We start from the raw sequence: 19,001 nt of genomic DNA, 5'->3' as shown, positions 1-19,001 counted from the left end.
CCTGTTGATGTGATGAATAATATTAATTGATTTGCGTACATTGAACCAGCTTTGCATCCCTGAAATGAATCCTGTTTGATCATGGTGTATGATTTTTTGGATGAATTGTTGAAGTCGATTGGCCAAAATTTTGTTGAGAAGTTTTGCATCAATGTTCATCAAAGAAATGGGTCTATAGTTCTCTTTCTTTGATGAGTCCCTGCCTGGTTTTGGGATGAGGGTTATGATGGCTTCATAGAATGAGTTTGGTAGTGAGCTTTCTCTTTCAATTTCATTGAAGTGTTGGAGGAGTATTGGTGTGAGCTCTGTTTGAAGGCCTTGTAAAATTCCTCTGTAAAACCATCTGGTCCTGGACTTTTCTTAGCTGGGAGGTCTCTTATTGCTGTTTCTATTTCAATGCTTGATATGGGCCTGTGAAGCTGGTTTAACTCATCTTGGTTTAGTTTTGGCATGTCAATATTTGCTAGGAAAAGGTCCATTTTTGTCAAGTTCTCAAACTTATTAGCATAAAGTTTTGAGAAGTATTCCCTTATAATGTTCTGAATCTTGGTTGTTTCCGTGGTGATGTTTCCATTCTCATCTCTGAGTTTATTAATTTGGGTGTGTTCTCTCCTTTTTCTGATAAGGATTGCTAAGGGTCTGTCAATTTTGTTAATTTTTTCGAAGAACCAACTCTTTGTTTTGTTGATTCTTTCTATAGTTTTTTTTGGATTCTAATTCATTTAATTCTGATTTAATTTTGATTATTTCTTTCCGTCTACTGGATTGGGGTTTATCTTGCTGCTCTTTTTCAAGGAGGTTTAGATGTGTCATTAAATTGTTAGTTTCAGATCTCTCCAATTTGTTGATGTAGGAGCTCAGAGCTATAAACTTGCCTCTGAGTACTGCCTTTGCTGTGTCCCAGCGGAGCTGGTAATTTGTGTGTTCATTTTTGTTGAATAGCATGAACATTTGAATTTCCTTTCTAATCTCTTCCATGACCCACTCATGATTCAGCAGTGTGTTGTTCAGCCTCCATGTGATACCGGACTTTCTTTGGTGGCTTTTGGTGTTGAGTTCTAAATTTATTCCCTTGTGGTCAGAGAGAATGCAAGGTATAACTCCAATGTTTCTGAATTTAGACAAGTTTGCTTTGTGCCCTAAAATGTGGTCTATTTTAGAAAATGTTCCATATGCTGCTGAGAAGAACGTGTATTCTGATGCTGCTGGGTGAAATGTTCGGTAAATGTCTGTTAAGTCTAGTTGATCTATGTAGCTGTTTAGATCTGCGGTTTCTCTGTTGAGTTTTTGCTGAGTTGATCTATCTAGTGGGGAGAGTGGTGTGTTAAAATCCCAACAATTAATGTCTTTGGATCTATATGGGATTTGAGGGAAAGTAGTGTTTCTTTGATAAATTTGGGTGCTCCATTGTTTTTAGAATTGTAATATCCTCCTGAAGGAGAGATCCTTTAATTAGTATGTAGCGACCTTCTTTATCTCTTCTCACGAATTTTAATTTGAAGTCTATTTTATCTGATATTAGGATTGCAACTCCCCCCTGTTTATGAGGGCCGTTTGCTTGGTAGATTTTGTTCCAGCCTTTAACATTGAAAATGTGTGTGTTTTTACGGGCAAGATGTGACTCCTGCAGGCAGCAGATAGAAGGGTCTTGATTTTTAAACCAACTAGACAGTCTATGTCGCTTAATTGGAGAGTTCAGTCCGTTAACGTTAAGAGATAGGACTGAGAGTTATTTGGGAGTTCCTGCCATGTTATCTTCCTTCTTGGGGGCTTTAAAACTGGGTTCTTCCTATGGTTCTTGGATTCTCAGTTTGGGTGCAGTTTGTTGGTCTTTATTGTGGTCTTGTTGGTTTTCTATGTGTAGGACATCTTTAAGAACCTTTTGTAGGGCTGGTTTGGTGGAGATGTATTGTTTCAATTTTTCTTTGCTGTGGAAGGTTTTTATTTGGCCTTCAGTTATGAAGGAGAGTTTAGCTGGGTACAGTATTCTTGGTTGATCGTTGTTTGTTTTTAGGGCATGGCATACATCATTCCAGGCTTTTCTTGCTTTGATTGTCTCTGCTGAGAAATTTGAGGTGATTCTTATTGGTTTTCCTTTATAGGTGATTACCCTTTTCTCCCTGACAGCTTTAAGGATCTTTTCCTTGTTCTGAGTTGATCCTGTGTGGATTATAATGTGACAGTGGGATGTCCTATTCTGGTCTGGTCTATTTGGGGTTCTAAAGGCTTCTTGTATCTGAACAGGCCTATCTTTTTGCATGTTTGGGAAGTTCTCTGCTAGGATCCTGTTAAACAAATTTCCTAGACCATTAACTTCTGTTTCTAGGTGCTCCTCTACACCCATTATCCTTAAGTTAGGCCTTCTGATGGTGTCTTCCAGGTGTTGAATAGATCTATCATATTTCTTGGACTTGTCTTGGATGGTTGTATGTTCTTTCTCTATAATATCTAAGCTGTCTTCAATCCCTGAGATTCGAACTTCTGCATGGTCTAACCTGCTGTCAAGACTCTCTACTTTGTTTTTTATCTCTTTTCCTTCTAATTGGTCAGATTTGATACCTTCAAGTTCTTTGTTGAAGCTCTGTTTTAGGTCTTGTATGAATCTCTTCACTTCCTTAATTTGGTGTTCAGTGTTTGTCCTCTAATCACTTAGTTGGTTGGATATGGTTTCTTTGGACTCCCATTCCTTCTGTTGGGTTCCATTCAGCTTTCCCTTTGTGGTCTCCCTGACTTCCTTCAGCTCTTTGTTAATGGGTTCTATGGATGCATTTAGTGATCTTTGTGTGTTCTCTACCTGGTCTCTCAATTCCTGTATTACTCTTTGATTAGCTTCCTCGCGTTCGTGGGATTCCTGCAGTTCTCTTTGAGTGTTCTCAGCCTGCTCACGCCATTCCTCCCTTTCTTTTTGAGTATTCTCAAGTTGTTCACGCAAATACTGTATCATTTTTTGAGTAGCTTCCTCACGCTTATGATATTCCTGTATAAACTTCTGGGATGCCTCCTCTCTCTCCCTATCACGCTCATACTGAGTCCTTTGTACATTGTCAAACTTCTCATTTATCATGTTTGCTAGTAGTGTTTGTAGAGCTATTTGGGAACTCTCCTCTGGATTATTCTTTATCTGTTCTAATCCCTGATTATCAAGATTGGGAATTCAGATACCCGAATTTGCCATTTTTCTTGTGTTTTTCCGGCTTACTCTGCCCATTTGAGATGAAGATAGCACCAGTTTTGTGCTAGAACACTATCTTAAGGCAACCATCAACCAAAGTTTGCATTTGTACAGTCAATAGTCTACAGATACAATCTAGTTCAACAGATACATCTATTCAACATCAAACAACTATATGTTAAAGGACTTCGAACCGCAGAAAAGAATTTGGAAAACCAGAAATTATTAGGATTAGGGAGAGATGTAGGTAAAAAATAGGAATAGATTGGTGTGGGGAGGAACAGGGAGAGTTAAATATGTCCTAATCACAATGCAGGAAATGGGTTGGGTAGGATGCAAGTAGAGAGAGAGAGAAAAAGAAGAAAAGGAAAGGGGAATGAAAAGAGACCAGAAAAAAAATAGAAACGTAAAAATTAATGTTATTATAGAGATTAAAAGACCATCTATTTAGAGAGGAATGTGAATATGTTGAGAGAAAGGGAGGGACATAGAGGAGATGTGAAAAACTTTGAGGATGGGAAAGGGAGAAGAAAAGATCAGAAGTTCAGTAGAGCTAGACAAAAAACAAAAAGATGATTAAGAAAGAAAGAAAAAGAGAAAGAAGACAAGAAAGGAAAACGCTCATTCACATATTCCTAAAATAAAAATTATAAGGGGAGAAAGAAAAAAAAAGTTACTGGAAAACAATTATTTTTTCAGAAGAGGCAAAAATTAAATATTAATAAAAGTTTTAGAAGAGAAAAAATTTATATATATATATAAGGTAACAAAAAAAACAAACAAAAAAAGAAAAGAAGAAGAAGAAAAAAAAGAAAAGAAAAGTCCTTTGATTTTTTTTGGGGGGGAGGGGTGGGAAGAATCCTGTATCTCCCTTTTGTCTGTAACCAGCCTCTTGTTGGCGTCTCTGGTCAGCTTGAGGTCCTGTGGCTTGATTGGTTTCTTAAGTCGGTTTGTTGGAAGAGGCAGAAAAATGCTCTGCTTTACCCAAGATTTTGAGATCCCCCTCCCAGGTTAGTTTTTTGGGAGGGTGATCAGCTTTGAGAATCACAAAAGAGGGGGATGCAGTGATGAGGCTAGGTTCTGGGTAGAGTTGAGGCCTTTCAACTAACAGTAGCTTTTCCCTGGGGCTATTTTGTGATAAAACTCACAGCGCCCAGCCTGGAGCCATTCTCAGGGTTTCTGTTTTTCAATTGATTGTGGTGGCTGCTAGAGGGAGCGGCAGCCTCTGGATCTGGTTACCCAGTGAGGAAAGCCAATCCAATTGCTGGCGCCTGAGCTGGGTGACTTTTCCCTGGATGGAGCCGAGTCTGGCAGGTCACTTCGCCGTGAAGTTCTTGTGACCTGCTAAATGACTCCTTTTATTCCAAGGCCTGAGCTGGAGCTAGCAGCTCCTCCCAGCTTTGTCGGTATCCAAGATGGAGATCACCGGTGCTGGGGGGGGAGGTGTGGCCTTCCCTTCTCTGCTCCCTGAGAAGGAGTGAGGACTTCGGGCTTGTACTCACGCCGAGTCTTGGATCCTGGGTCGTCTCTGGTCTGCAAACTGCAGGATGAAGATGTCCGCTCCTTGTCGGTTCTTTTTGGTGTTGAGTAGAATCCGCTCGTCCACTGCGTCTGGCTCCTTCATCCCAGACTCTCTGTGTCTCAGGTATGACCCCGCAGCGGTGGTGGCCGCCGTGACCCTGCCACCACAGCGGCAGCTGCTGGCAGGCGCTCAGATGTGTCTTCTTGGCTTCCCCTCTCTTGACTAACTCTCTGTCCTGTGATGGCACACTTGGTGTGATTCTCTGGCTTAGGACTGTTCACTGGAACTCTAAAACTGCTTTCTATGCGAGAGCTTGTTCAGATTCCAGCTTCTCCTCCACCATCTTCCCGGAACTCTGGTTGCTTGTTTTAAAACAGACACACATTAAGATTTTTAAACTCAAATGACAATTTTACCTTAATGCACGAATTATAGTCACCTTCACTATATCACGAAGCTAGACTTAACATCTTTATAACTTTTTTTTTCTTTTTTTTTTTTTTTGGCGGTCGTGGGGCTTGAACTCTGGGCCTGGGCGCTGTCCCTCAGCTCAAGGCGAGCGCTCTACCACTTGAGCTACAGTGCCACTTCCGGTTTTTGTAGTGCTTTATTGGAGATAGGAGTCTCACGGTCTCTCCTGCCCAGGCTGGCTTTGAACCACGATCCTCAGATCTCAGCCTCCTGAGTAGCTAGGATTACAGGCATGAGCCACCGGCGCTCGGCCACCTTTATAACTTTTAAAAGCATCCTAATTGTGGAACATAATTGAAAGTAAGCCACATTATATAAATAACTTTTTAGCCCTCTTTTAAGGCCTTCCTAATTTTAATTTTAACACATCCAATGGGAGGTTTTAGCAATACTAATCAGATCATCACATCACTCATTTTAACCATCATGTTTTCAGTGTCTATCTGCAGAGAAAAGAGAGAACAAAGATGGGCCACTCAGCCCCTTCTATGGATTGGCCACACACCCAATCTGACTCTTAAGGGTTAGATGAACTGTGTTTGCGTCAGCTTGCCCTCTTTCTCCATGCGTGGACCCCTCCCAGGGCCTGTCCCAACATGCATGACCAGCTGAACTGCACTTCGGCTTGTTCACCCCTCACCCCTAAAGGTCTTCTGTTGGCTTCTAAGTTTTTCTCCATCTCTTCTCTTGGTTTTCGAATGGAATACACAGTTTTAGACAGACAGAACAGGTAACATCTTTGACAGTGTTAAACTAACCTGTACATTTAAATTTTTAATATTTATCCCAAATTTTAGCCAAGGGAACTAGATCCCAAACAGCGAATGCATTTTTGTTAAGCCAGATAACTTGATTACAGTATAAACAGTCTTATGCATTTTAAAACATTAGTCTTTAAATACCAGATTTTCTAATTTGCAAGTTAAAGAATCCTTACAAAGCCATTTAAAACAATGCGAAGATTTTTTTTTTTTGGTCAATGTCCAAACCTCATAACTTTTTGAATTTTAAATTTAAACTCACCCAATTGTTACAGCATGCTGACAATTTTTATCTTTGAACACGTTCACAGACACACACAAAACACTCACACAGATCTTAAAGCGCGCAAAAATCAAAATCAGTTGTACGTACACCTTTTAAAGTTTTTAAACAAAAATTTAAGACAGTATTTCTTTTAACTAGGTACCTTTGTTGGGCGTTATTTTCCCAGAGCTTGCTTATCTAGCAAGGCAATTCACTAATTAGTCGTTTGAATCTTTGTGCTGTTCTCATTCAGCAAGCTGAATCCAGAGTCTGCTGAGTGAGCCTGCCAGACTCACCCAAATCTTCCCTACCTCAGAAAACATAAAATGAACACACACACTAATCAAGACAAACAAGTGGCCACAAAGACAAAATCAGGTCTTAGTGAATGGGGTGACATCTCACTACCATTCACTTACTAGGGGACTCAACACTCCTATTCTCTCCTCCGGAGGATTTTTTTTCTTTTTTCTTTTTTCTAGATTCCTGCAAGCATTGACCCAGGGGCCTTCCAAGGCGGAGGAGAATTCCCAGTCATCTTGGGGCAAGGGAAAACAAAAATCCCTAGCGGCCGTCCCCTCAGACTGACAGGTTCTCCCCCACCCTCAGACCCCCTGAACCAAGGCCCAAGGCTGAGATCTAACTGGGGCCACTCACAGGTGGTCAGTGACAATTTCATAATTGACAAACAAGCAAGTTCCTAAAACCTGACAATCTGGGCTCGGGCTGTAACTTTTTTCCAGTGATCTAAAGTCAGACTTAAGGGGGTTGTTAGTTGCCGCCCCTTCCCTTTAAGAACAACAAGACAGACAACAGAGACAATTAACACTAAACAGAAACAGAGGAACCCAGGACTGCAACAGAAAAAGCAACTTCAGATGGTAGTGGCCATCTGAACATGTTTTTTGTTTATGATAGCCTGAACCTCTGCCTTATCTATAAATTCAGCCTTCCAGGTTAAATACTGACCTCTGGTCAGGACCGATTGTACAATCTTATTCTATTCATGAGGCAGCAGGTGTCCTCCATTAAAATTAATAAGCGGGCACCATCTCTTCCCTTTCCTACCTCTTTTAAAATGTCCCTGATAATCCCATAAAAACTAAAAAAGGCCTCGGGAATTTCTTCTCCTTTAGCCGCTAAATCATTAATATTTTTCCCTACTGTACTCCAGGTAAGAGGATGAATGTCCGGGCCACTCAAAATTAGCCAAGGACATTTTTCCCACTACAAAACAAAACATTTTTACAAGATCCTTTCTTTTTACTCTTATTCCTCTCTCCCTAAGAGCTTCCTTCATTTCCTTTATAAATAATGGCTCTTTAGACAAGATCTTGCCCATGGTTTATGGGACGGCAAACTTACCTCAAGACTTAACGCGGTGCATGAGTGATGCGATGTGGGCGTCTCTACCCTTAGATTATTGGGGATCCCCGTCTCCAGCGCCGTCTGGCAGACCACCGTGCCTCGAGCCCCACGTTGGGAGCCACTTGACCCATCCAGAAGGTTCAGTTATTCGTTAGGCTCGAGGAGGCGCCTCCTAAAAACCAATGGGGACGAGAGAGAAAAGAGACCAAGCGCATAAAGAAGACAAAGTCAGTCTGAGTCGTGTCAAGGTCTGCTTTATTAAAGTGAGGCAGGGTTTATATACCCGAAGGGAGAGGGGAAGGGAAAGAATGAAAAAACTTTGCAGAAGCAAGTGTGAAAAGTCCCCGGGTCAGGGATGGGTCATGCTTTTCCTTTGGCCGTTGTGCTAGTCTTTCTAAGAAATATTTATGGTTAGCCAGGCGCGTTTGCTTAGGGCTGGAGATAAGAGAAAAGTTTATGGTTAGTCAAATGTTGTCTGCTTAGGGCTGGAGGAATATTAATGGTTAGCCAAATGTAGTTTGCTGAGGGCTGGAGGAATCTTATCTTTCCACACACTTTCTTGGCTCCCAACACACACCCTAAACCTAACCCTCACCCTCACCCTCAAACATCACCCTAACCCAAACCCTCACCCTAATGCTAAAACAAAACCTCACCATAACACTAACCCTCACCCTAAATTTGACCCTCACACTAATCCTCACCCTAACCATAACTCTAACCCTTACCCTAACCCTCTCATCCTCACCCTCACCCTCAGCCTAACCCTAACCCTAACCCTAATCCTAATCCTAACCCTCACCCTCACCCTAACTGTAACCGTTACTCTAACCCTCACCCTCACCCTCACCCTAAACCTAACCATAAACCTAACCCGAACCCTCAAACTAACCCTAAACTTAACCCTCACCCTAAACCTCATCCTAACTAACCCGAACCCTAAAATTAACCCTCACCCTAGACCTCATCCTAACGTTAAACCTAATCCTAACACTCACCCTCAGCCTAACAATTTCCCTGACCCTCACCATAAACCTAATCCTCAAACTAGCCCTAACCCTCACACTAATCCTAACGCTCACCATAACCCTAACCCTACCCCTCACCCTAAACCTAACCGTAAGCCTAACGCTAACCCTAACCCTCTCCCTCGCCCTCACCTTGAATTTAACCCCTACCCTCACCCTAACCCTCACACTAACCCTAACTCTAACCCTAACCCTAAACCTCAACCTAACCCTCACCCTAAACCTAACACTAACCCAAACCCTAAACATCACCCTAACCCACACCCTCACCCTAACCCTAACCCTCACCCTCATCCTAACCCTAACCCTAACCATAACCCTCAACCTAAACCTAACCCTAACCCTAACACTAAGCCTAACCCTCACACTAACCCTAAACCTCACCCTAACCCTAAACCTCACCCTCATCCTAACCCTCACCCTAACTCTTACCATTACACAAACCCTAACCCTAAAGCTAACCCTAAGCCGAACCCTCAGACTAACCCTAAACCTCACCCTAACCCTAACCCTAACCATCACACTACCCCTCATCCTGATCCTAATTCTCACCCCAACCCTAACTCTAACCCTAAACCTCACCCTCACCCTAACACTCATGGTCACCCTATCCCTCAACCTAAGGCTAATGGTCAACCACACCCTAACACTCAACATCACGCTCATCCTCACCCTAAACCTCACCGTCAACCTAGACCTCACCATAACCGTACCACTAACCCTAAAACTTACATAACAGAAACCCTCACCCTCAACCCACCCTCACCCTAACCCTAAACTTCACCCTCACCATAACACTTACCCTCACGCTAACCCTCACATTAACCCTAACCCTCACTGTCACCCTCACTCTCACGGTCACCCTCACCCTAACCATAACCTTCATCCTCTCCCTAACCCTTACTTTCACCCTAACCCGAACCCTCACCCGAACCCTCACATCATGGTAAACCTCACCATCATCCAAAACATCACACTAACCATAACCCTCACCCTAACCCTAACCCTAACCCTCACCCTAACCCTAAACCTCCCTCTATCCCTCAAACTCACCCTAACCCTAACCCTAACACTCACACTAAAACTAAACCTAAACCTAAACCTCACCCTAACCCTCAACCTCATCCTAAACCTAACCCTCATCCTAACCCTAACCTTAACACGAACACTCACCCTAACCCTATCCCAAAACCTCACAGTCACGCAAACCTAACCCTCACCCTAACCCTCACCTTAACCCTAAACCTCACCTTAACCCTAACACTAAAACTAACCCTCAACCTCACCCTCACCCTAAGACTAACCCTTAATCTCAACCTAATCCTCACACTAACCCTAACCCTAAACCTCACCTTCATCTTAACCCTAAACCTCACCCTAGCCCTAGCCCTCCCTCTAACACTCAAACACACCCTAATCCTCACCCTAAACCTAAACCTCACTCTACACCTCAAACCCTAACCCTAACGGTAACCCTCACCCTAACTTTCCCCCTCACCCTTACCCTCAACCTAACCCTCACACTCACCCTAACCCTAAACCTAAACCTAAACATCAATCTAAACCTCACCCTAACTCTAATCCTAATCCTAACCCTATTCCTCAACCTCACCCTCACCTTAATTCGAACCCCAAACATAACCCTAAACCTCACCCTCACCTTAACCCTAACTCTAACTCTCACCCTAACCGTAACCCTCACCCTAAACCTAACCCTAACGCTCACCCTCAACCTAAATCTAAACCTCACCCTAACCCTAACTCTAACCCTAACCCTCAACCTCACCCTAACCCTAACCCTAACCCTAACCCTCATCCTAACCCTAACCCGAACCCTAAACCTAACCCTCACCCTAGACCTCACCCTATCATTAACCCTAATCCTAACCCTCACCCTCAAACTAACCCTCAGCCTAACACTTACCCTCACCCTCACCATAACCCTGAACTTCAAATAACCCTAACCCTCTTACCAACCCTAACCCTCACCATAACCCTAACCCTAACCCTCACCCTAACCCTAAACGTAACCCTAACCCTAACCCTAACCTTCATCTTCACCCTAAACCTAACCCTCACTCTAACCCTAACCCTCTCTCTAATACTCAAACTCACCCTAATCCTCACCCTAAATATACCCCTAACCCTCACCAAACACAAACCCTCAGCCTCACTCTCACCCTAACACTAACCATCACATTCACCCTCATCCTCAGCCTATCCAGATGCCTAACACTCACCCTCACACTCACCCTTATCCTCAGCATATCCCTAACCATGAACTTAATCCTAACCCTAAACTTCAACCTGACCTTCACCCTCACCCTAACCCTAACCCTAAACCTAACCCTCACCCTAACTCTTAACCTCACCCTAATCCTTACCCTAACCCTAAGCCTAAACCTAACCCTCATCCTACCCCTGACCCTAACCCTAACCCTAAACCTCACCACCACCCTAACCTTCATTCTACACTTTACCCTCACCCAAACCCTCACCCTAAACCTAAACATAAACCTAACCCTCACACTAACAATCACCCTAACCCTAACCCTAACCCTAACCTTAACATCACCCTAACCCTCACACTAACCCTAACCCTCACCCTAACCCTAACCCTACCACTCTCCCTAACCCTCATCCTAACCCTAACCCTAAATTTAATCCTCACCCTAACCTTAACACTAACCATAAACTTCACCCTCATCCTAACCCTCACCTTCACGGTAATCCTCAACCTGACCCTAACCCTCACCCATACCCTAAACCAAACTTTCAACCTCACCCTAGCCCTAACCCTAAACCTAACCCTCAACCTAAGCCTAATCCTCACCCTAATCCTCATCCTCATCCTAACCCTCACCCTAACCATTACCCTCAAACTAACCCTAAAGCTAAACCTAACCCTCACAATAAACCTTACCCTCACCATAACCCTCATCCTCACACTATCCCTCACCCTAACCCTAAGCCTAACCCTCAACCTAACCCTAAACCTCACTCTCAACCTCACCCTAAATGTAACCCTAACCTTACCCATCAACCTAAACCTCATCCTCACCTTAACCCTAACCCTAACACTCACACTAAACGTAACCCTAACCCTAAATATCCCCCTAACCCTCACCCTCATGTTAACACTAACCCTCACCCTAACCCTAACCCTCACCCTAACGCTAAACCTAACCATAAACAAACCCTCACACTAACCCTAACACTCACCCTAACCCTAAACCAAACACTAACCCTAAACCTCACCCTAACCCTCACTCTACCATAAACATAACCCTAACCCTAACCATCACCCTACCCCTCACCCTAACCGAAACCCTGAACCTAACCCTCTTCCTCATCCTAACCCTTACACATAGCCTCACGGTAAGTCTAACACTAACCCTAACCCTCACACTAAACCTAACCCTCACCCACACACTAACCCTCACCCTCACCCTAAAACTCACCTCACATGAACCCACACCCTCACACTAAACATCACCCTAAACATAACCCTCACCCTAACCCTAATCCTAACCATCACCCTAATCCTAACCCTCACCCGAAACCTCATCCTCACCCTAAGCCTAACCCTAAACCTAACACTAACCCTAAACCTAACTCTCAACCTCACTTTCACCCTAACGCTACCCCACACCCTAACACTAACGCTAACCATAAACTTCACCCTAAAACTTACCCTCACACCTACCCTTACCCTCACCCTAACCATAACCCTAAACCTAACCCTCACACTAACCCTAACCCCTCATCCTAACCCTAACTTTAACCCTAATGCTCACCCTAAACCTAACCCTAACCATAACCCTAACGCTAACCTTCACCCTCACCCAAGTCCGCACCCTGAACCTAACCCTAACCCTAACCCTAAACCTCACCCTAACCATCACCCTCAACCTAACACTTACCCTCACCCTAACCCTCAACCTAACCCTAACGCTAACCCTAACCCTAACCTTAAACAAAACCCTAACCCTCACCCTAACCCTAATCTTTACCCTCATCCTAACCCTCAACCTAACCCTTACCATCACCCTAACCCAAAACCTAACCCTCACCCTCACACTAACCCTTAACCTCACCCTAACCCTAAACCTAACCCTCACCCTAACGCTCACCCTAACCATACTGCTCAGCCTAACCCTCACCCTAACCCTATTACTTACCCTAAATCTCACCCTAAACCTTACCCTAAACCTTACCCCAACCCTCACCCTAAGCCTCACCCTAAAACTTATCCTCACCCTAACACTAACCCTCATACTAATCCGAAAACTAAACCTCACCCTACACCTCACTCAAACAATAACCCTAACCGTAACTCTCACCCTAACCTTCAACCTCACCATTACCCTCAACCTAACCCTCACCCTAACCCTAACACTCACCCTAACCCTAACACTCACCCTGACACTCACCCTCACCCCAACCCAAATTCTAAAGCTAAACATCACTCTAACCCTCACCCTAACTCTAAACCTAATCCTAACCCTATTCCTCAACCTCACCCTCACCTTAATTCGAACCCCAAACCTAACCCTAAACCTCACCCTCACCCTAACGCTAACTCTAACTCTCACCCTAACCCTAACCCTCACCCTAAACCTAACCCTAACCCTCACCCTCAACATAACTCTAAACTTCACCTTAACCCTCAACCTAACCCTAACACTTACACTAACACACAACCTCACCTTAACCTTAACCCTAACCCTAACCCTCATCCAAACACTCGCCATAACCCTAATCCTAACCCTAACCCTAACACTCACCCTCACCCTAAACCTCAACCTTACTCTAACCCTCACCCTAATCCTAAAACCAAACCTCACCCTAACTCTAACCCTCACCCTAAATTTCACCCTCACTGTAATCCTCACACTAATTATAACCTGAACCCTTACCCTAACCCTCTCAACCTCACACTCACCGTCAGCCTAACCCTAACCCTAAACCTAATCCTAACCCGATCCCTCACCCTCACCCTAACCCTAACAGTTACCTTAAATCTCACCCTCACCCTCACCCTCACCCTAACCCTAACCCTCATCCTCACCCTAACCTTAATCCTAGCACTCACCCTAACCCTAAACGAAAACCTCTCCGTCACAAAAACCCTAACCCTCACCCTCACCTTAACCCTAACACTAAACCTAATACTCAAACTCACACTCACCCTCACACTAACCCTTAACCTCAACCTAATCCTCACACTAACCCTAACCCTCACCCTAAACCTAACACTCCCTCTAACCCTCAAACTCACCCTAATACTCACCCTAATCATACCCCTAACCCTCACCAATCCCAAACCCTCAGCCTCACTCTCACCCTAACTCTGACCTTCACACTCACCCTCACCCTCACCCTATCCAGATGCCTAATCCTCACCCTAAAACTCACCCTCATCCTCAGACTATCTCTAACCCTAACCTAATCCTAACCCTAAACTTCAACCTGACCGTCACCCTCAGGCTAACCCTAACCCTAACCCTAACCCTCCCCCAAAACTTAACCTCACCCTAACCCTTACCCTAACCCTAAGCCTAAACCTAACCCTCACCCAACCCCTCACCCGAATCCTAACCCTAACTCGCACCACAACCCTAACCTTCATCCTAAACTTTACCCTCACCCTAAACCTCACCCTAAACATAACCGTAACCCTAAACCTCACACTAACAATCACCCTAACCCTAAAACTAACCCTAACCATAACATCACCCTAACCCTTACCCTAACCCTCACACTAACCCTAAGCCTCACCCTACCCCTAACCCCAAAACTCACCCTAACCCTAATCCTAACCCTAACCCTAATCCTAATCCTCACCCTAACCCTAACACTAACACTAACCTTCACCCTCACCCTAACTGTCACTTTCACGGTAATCTTCAACCTAACCCTAACCCTCACCCATACCCTAAAACTAAACCTCCCCCTCCCCCTCCTCCTAACCCTCACGCTCACCCTAGCCCTCACCCTAAACCTAACTCTCACCTTAAGCCTAACCCTCACCGTAATCCTCACCCTCATCCTAACCCTCACCTTAACCCTTCCCCTCAACATAACCTTAAACCTAAACCTAACCCTCACAATAACCCTTACCCTCACCATAACCCTCATCCTCACTCTAACCCTCACCCTAACCTTAACCCTAACCCTAATCCTCAACCTCATCCTAAACCTCACCCTCACCCTTACCCTCATGGTAACCCTAATCCTAATCCTAACCCTAAACCTCACACTAACCCTAACGCTCACAATAACCCTACCCTAGCCCTCACCCTAACCCTCATCCTAAACCTATCCCTAACACTCACACTCATCCTAACCCTAACTCTAACCCACAACCTAACCCTAAACCTCACCCTCAATCTCAAACTAAATGTTACCCTAAACTTACCCCTCACCCTAAACCTCATCCTCACCCTAACCCTAACCCTAACACTCGCACTAAGCCTAAACCTAACCCTAAACCTCACCCTAACCCTCACCCTCATCCTAACACTACCCTCTCCATAAACCTTACCCTCACCCTAAACCTAACCCTAACCCTAAACCTCACACTAATCCTAACACTCACCCTATCCCTAACCCAAACACTAACCCTAAACCTCACCCAAACCCTCACCCTACCCTAAACATAACCCTAACACTAAACCTCAACCTACCCCTCACCCTAACCGAAACCCTAATCTTAACCCTAAACTTAACCCTTAACTTCATCCTAACCCTCAACCTTACACTTACCCTCATGGTAAACCTAACCCTAACCCTAACCCTCACAATAACTGTAAACCTCACTATATTCCTAAACCTATCCCTCACCCTAACCCTAACTGTAACACTAACCCTCACCTCAATCCTCACCCTAACCCTAACCTAACCCTAACCCTAACCCTCACACTAAACCTAACACTCACCCTAACCCTAACGCTAAACCTAACCCTGACCCTCACACTAAACCTAACCCTCACGCTAATTATAACCCTACCCCTCAGCCTACCCCTCAGCCTAACCCTAAACCTCACCCTTTCCCTAACCCTAACCCTTACCCTCACCCTCACACTAGCCCTCACCCTAACACTAAAACTAACCTTAACCCACACCCTAACTGTCACCCTCACCCTAACAGTAACCCTCATCCTCAGCCTAAACCTTACCCTAACACTAATCCTAACCCTAAACCTCACCCTCATCCGCACCCTAACTCTAACCCTAACCCTCACCCTAAACCTCACCAAAACCCTTACCCTCACCTAACCCGAACCCTAAACCTAAACCCAACACTCACACTTATCCTAACCCTCAGCCTAACCCTAATCCTTCCCCTCACCCTAACCCTCACCCTAACACTAACCCTAATTCTAACCCTCACCCTACCCCTAACCTTAATACTCACCGACAGCCTAACCCTCACTTTCACCCTAACCCTCACCCTGTACCTCACCAAAACATTTACCCTCACCTAACCCGAACCCTAAACCTAAACCCAACACTCACACTTATCCTAACCCTCACCGTAACCCTAGTCCTTCCCCTCACCCTAACACTCACCCTAACACTAACCCTAATTCTAACACTCACCCTACCCCTAACCTTAATCCTCACCTTCAGCCTAACCCTCACTTTCTCCCTAACCCTCACCCAAATCTTAACCCGCACCCACACCGTAACTCTCACCCTCCCCCCAACACTCACCCTCACCCTAACCCTCAGCCTCACCCTAAACATCATCCTAACCATAAGGCTTACCCTAACCCAAAATCTAACCCTCACCCTAAACATAAACCTAACCCTAAAACTCATCCCCACCCTAATCCTCTCCCTAAACCTAAGCCTAACCCTTACCTTAACCCTAACCTTCACCCTCACCCTCACCCTCACCCAAGTCCTCACGCACACTCTAGCCCTCACCCTAACAATAACTCTAACCCTACCCCTAACCCTCACCCTCTCACTCAGTCTAACCATAAATCTAACGCTAATCCTAACCCTAATCCTCATCCTCACCCTAACCCTAACCCAAACCTTAACTCTCACACTAACCCTAACTCTAACATTAATCATAACCCTTACCCTAACACTAACCCTAACCCTAACCCTTACCATCACGCTAACTCTCACACTAACCCTAAACCTAACCCTCACACTAACCCTCACCTTAACACTCACGCTAAACCTAACCCTCAATCTCACCATAACCCTCACCCTAACCCTTACCCTCACCCTAACCCTAACCCTCACCGTGACCCTAACCCTAACCCTAACCCAAACCCTAAACCTAACCCTCACCCTAAAGCTCACCTTAACCGTAACCCTAAACATAACCCTCACCCTACTCCTCACACTTACGCTAACCCTAACACTCAACCATACCCTAAACCTAACCCTAAATTTTATCCTATCCCTATACTTCTCCCTAACCCTAATCCTAACCCTAACTCTCATGCTAACCCTCAACAAACACCGAAACTGAACCTTCAATATTACCCTCCCCCTAACAATAACCCTACCTCTCTCCCTAACCTTCATCCTAACCATTACCCTAACACTTACCCTAACCCTAACCCTCACAGTAACCCTAACTCTAACTCTAACCCTCACCCTCACCCTCACCCTAACTATAACCCTAAACCCAAACCTAAATCTCACCCTAACTCTAACCCTAACCCAACCCTATCCATCACCCTAACGCTAACACGAACCCAAAACCTTACCATAACCCTCACCCTCAACCGAAACCTAACCCTAACCCTCACCCTAAGCCTCACACTAACCCTAACGCTAACCCTAACACTCAACATCACCCTAAACCTTACCCTTACCCTTATCCTCACCCTAACGCTGACCCTAACCCTAACCCTAAACCGCAAACTAATCCTAATCCTAACCCTAACACTAATCCTAAACCTAACCCTCACCCTCACCCTAACCCTCACCATCACCATAACCCTCACCCTAACCCTAACCCTATCACTAACCCTCAACCTAACCCTAATCCTAATACTAACCCTAAGCCTCAGCCTCACCCTCACCCTAAGTCTAACCCAAACCCAACTCTAACCCTCAACCTAACTCTAACCCTAACCCAAATCTAACCCTCCCTTAACCCTAACCCTAACCCTAAACCATACTCTAAACCTCACGCTCACCAGAAACCTAACCCTAACACTAACCCTAACCCTAACCCTAACCTTCACCCTCACCCTAAACCTCATCCTAACCCTTATACTTACAATAACCCTGACCCTAACATTAACACTAACCCTCACAGTAAACCTAACCATAACCCAAACCCTCATCCACACACTAAACCTAATCCTAACCCTGAAAATCACCCTGCCCCTCACCGTCACTCTAACCCTAACCCTAACCCTAACCCTCACCCCAAACCTAACCCTCAATCACATCCTAATCCTCACCCTCACCTGAACACTCGCCCTCACACTAACGCACTCCCTCACCCTAAACATCACCCTAATCCTAAACCTCACCCTAAACCTAAACCTAAACCTCAGCCTAACCCTAACCCTCACCTTCACCCTCACCCTAAGCCTAACCCTCACCCTAACTCTAACCCTAAACCTAACCATAACCCTCACAATCACAATCACCAAAAACCTAACCCCAACCCTATCCCTCACCCTCAACCTTACCCTAAGCCTAACCCTATCGCACACCCTCACCCTCACCCTCACCCTAACCCTAACCCTAACCCTATCACTAACCCTCACCCTAGGCCTAACACTAACCCTAAACCTAACACTCACCCTCACCCTAAGCATTATCCTAACCCTCTCCCTCACCCTCAGCCTCAGCCTAACACTAACCCTCACCCTAACCCTAACCCTAACACTCAACCTAACCCTAACCCTCACCCTAATCCTAACCGTAACGCTCAACCTCACCCTAACCCTCACCCTAAAGCTAACCCTCACCCACACCAAAACCCTTACCCTCACCCGTACACTCACCCTCACACTAACCGACACCCTTACCCTAAACATCACACTAACTCTAACCCACACCCTAAACCTAACCCTAACACTCACCCTAACCCTAACCCTCACCCTCACCCTAAGCATAAACCTAAACCTAAGATTAAACCCTAAACCTAACTCTCACCCTCACCCTCACCCGAACCTTAAACCTAACCCTAACACTATCCCTCAGCCTCACCCTCACAGTAACCCTAACCCTCTCCCTCACCCTTACCCTAAGCCTAACCCTCACCCTCACCTTAATCCTAAACCTAACCCTCTCCCTCACCTTCACCTTCAGCCTAACACTAACCATAACCCTAACCTTCACCCTCACCCTCAAACACAACCACACCCTAAACCTCACCTTCACCGGAACCCTCAACCGAATCTTAACCCTAAACATCTCCCTA

The sequence above is a fragment of the Dipodomys merriami genome, unplaced genomic scaffold, assembly GCF_024711535.1.
Source record: "Dipodomys merriami isolate MVZ:Mamm:240054 unplaced genomic scaffold, mDipMer1.0.p SCAF_47, whole genome shotgun sequence".
NCBI lineage: Eukaryota > Metazoa > Chordata > Mammalia > Rodentia > Heteromyidae > Dipodomys > Dipodomys merriami.
Note: the sequence above shows the minus strand (reverse complement) of the source record.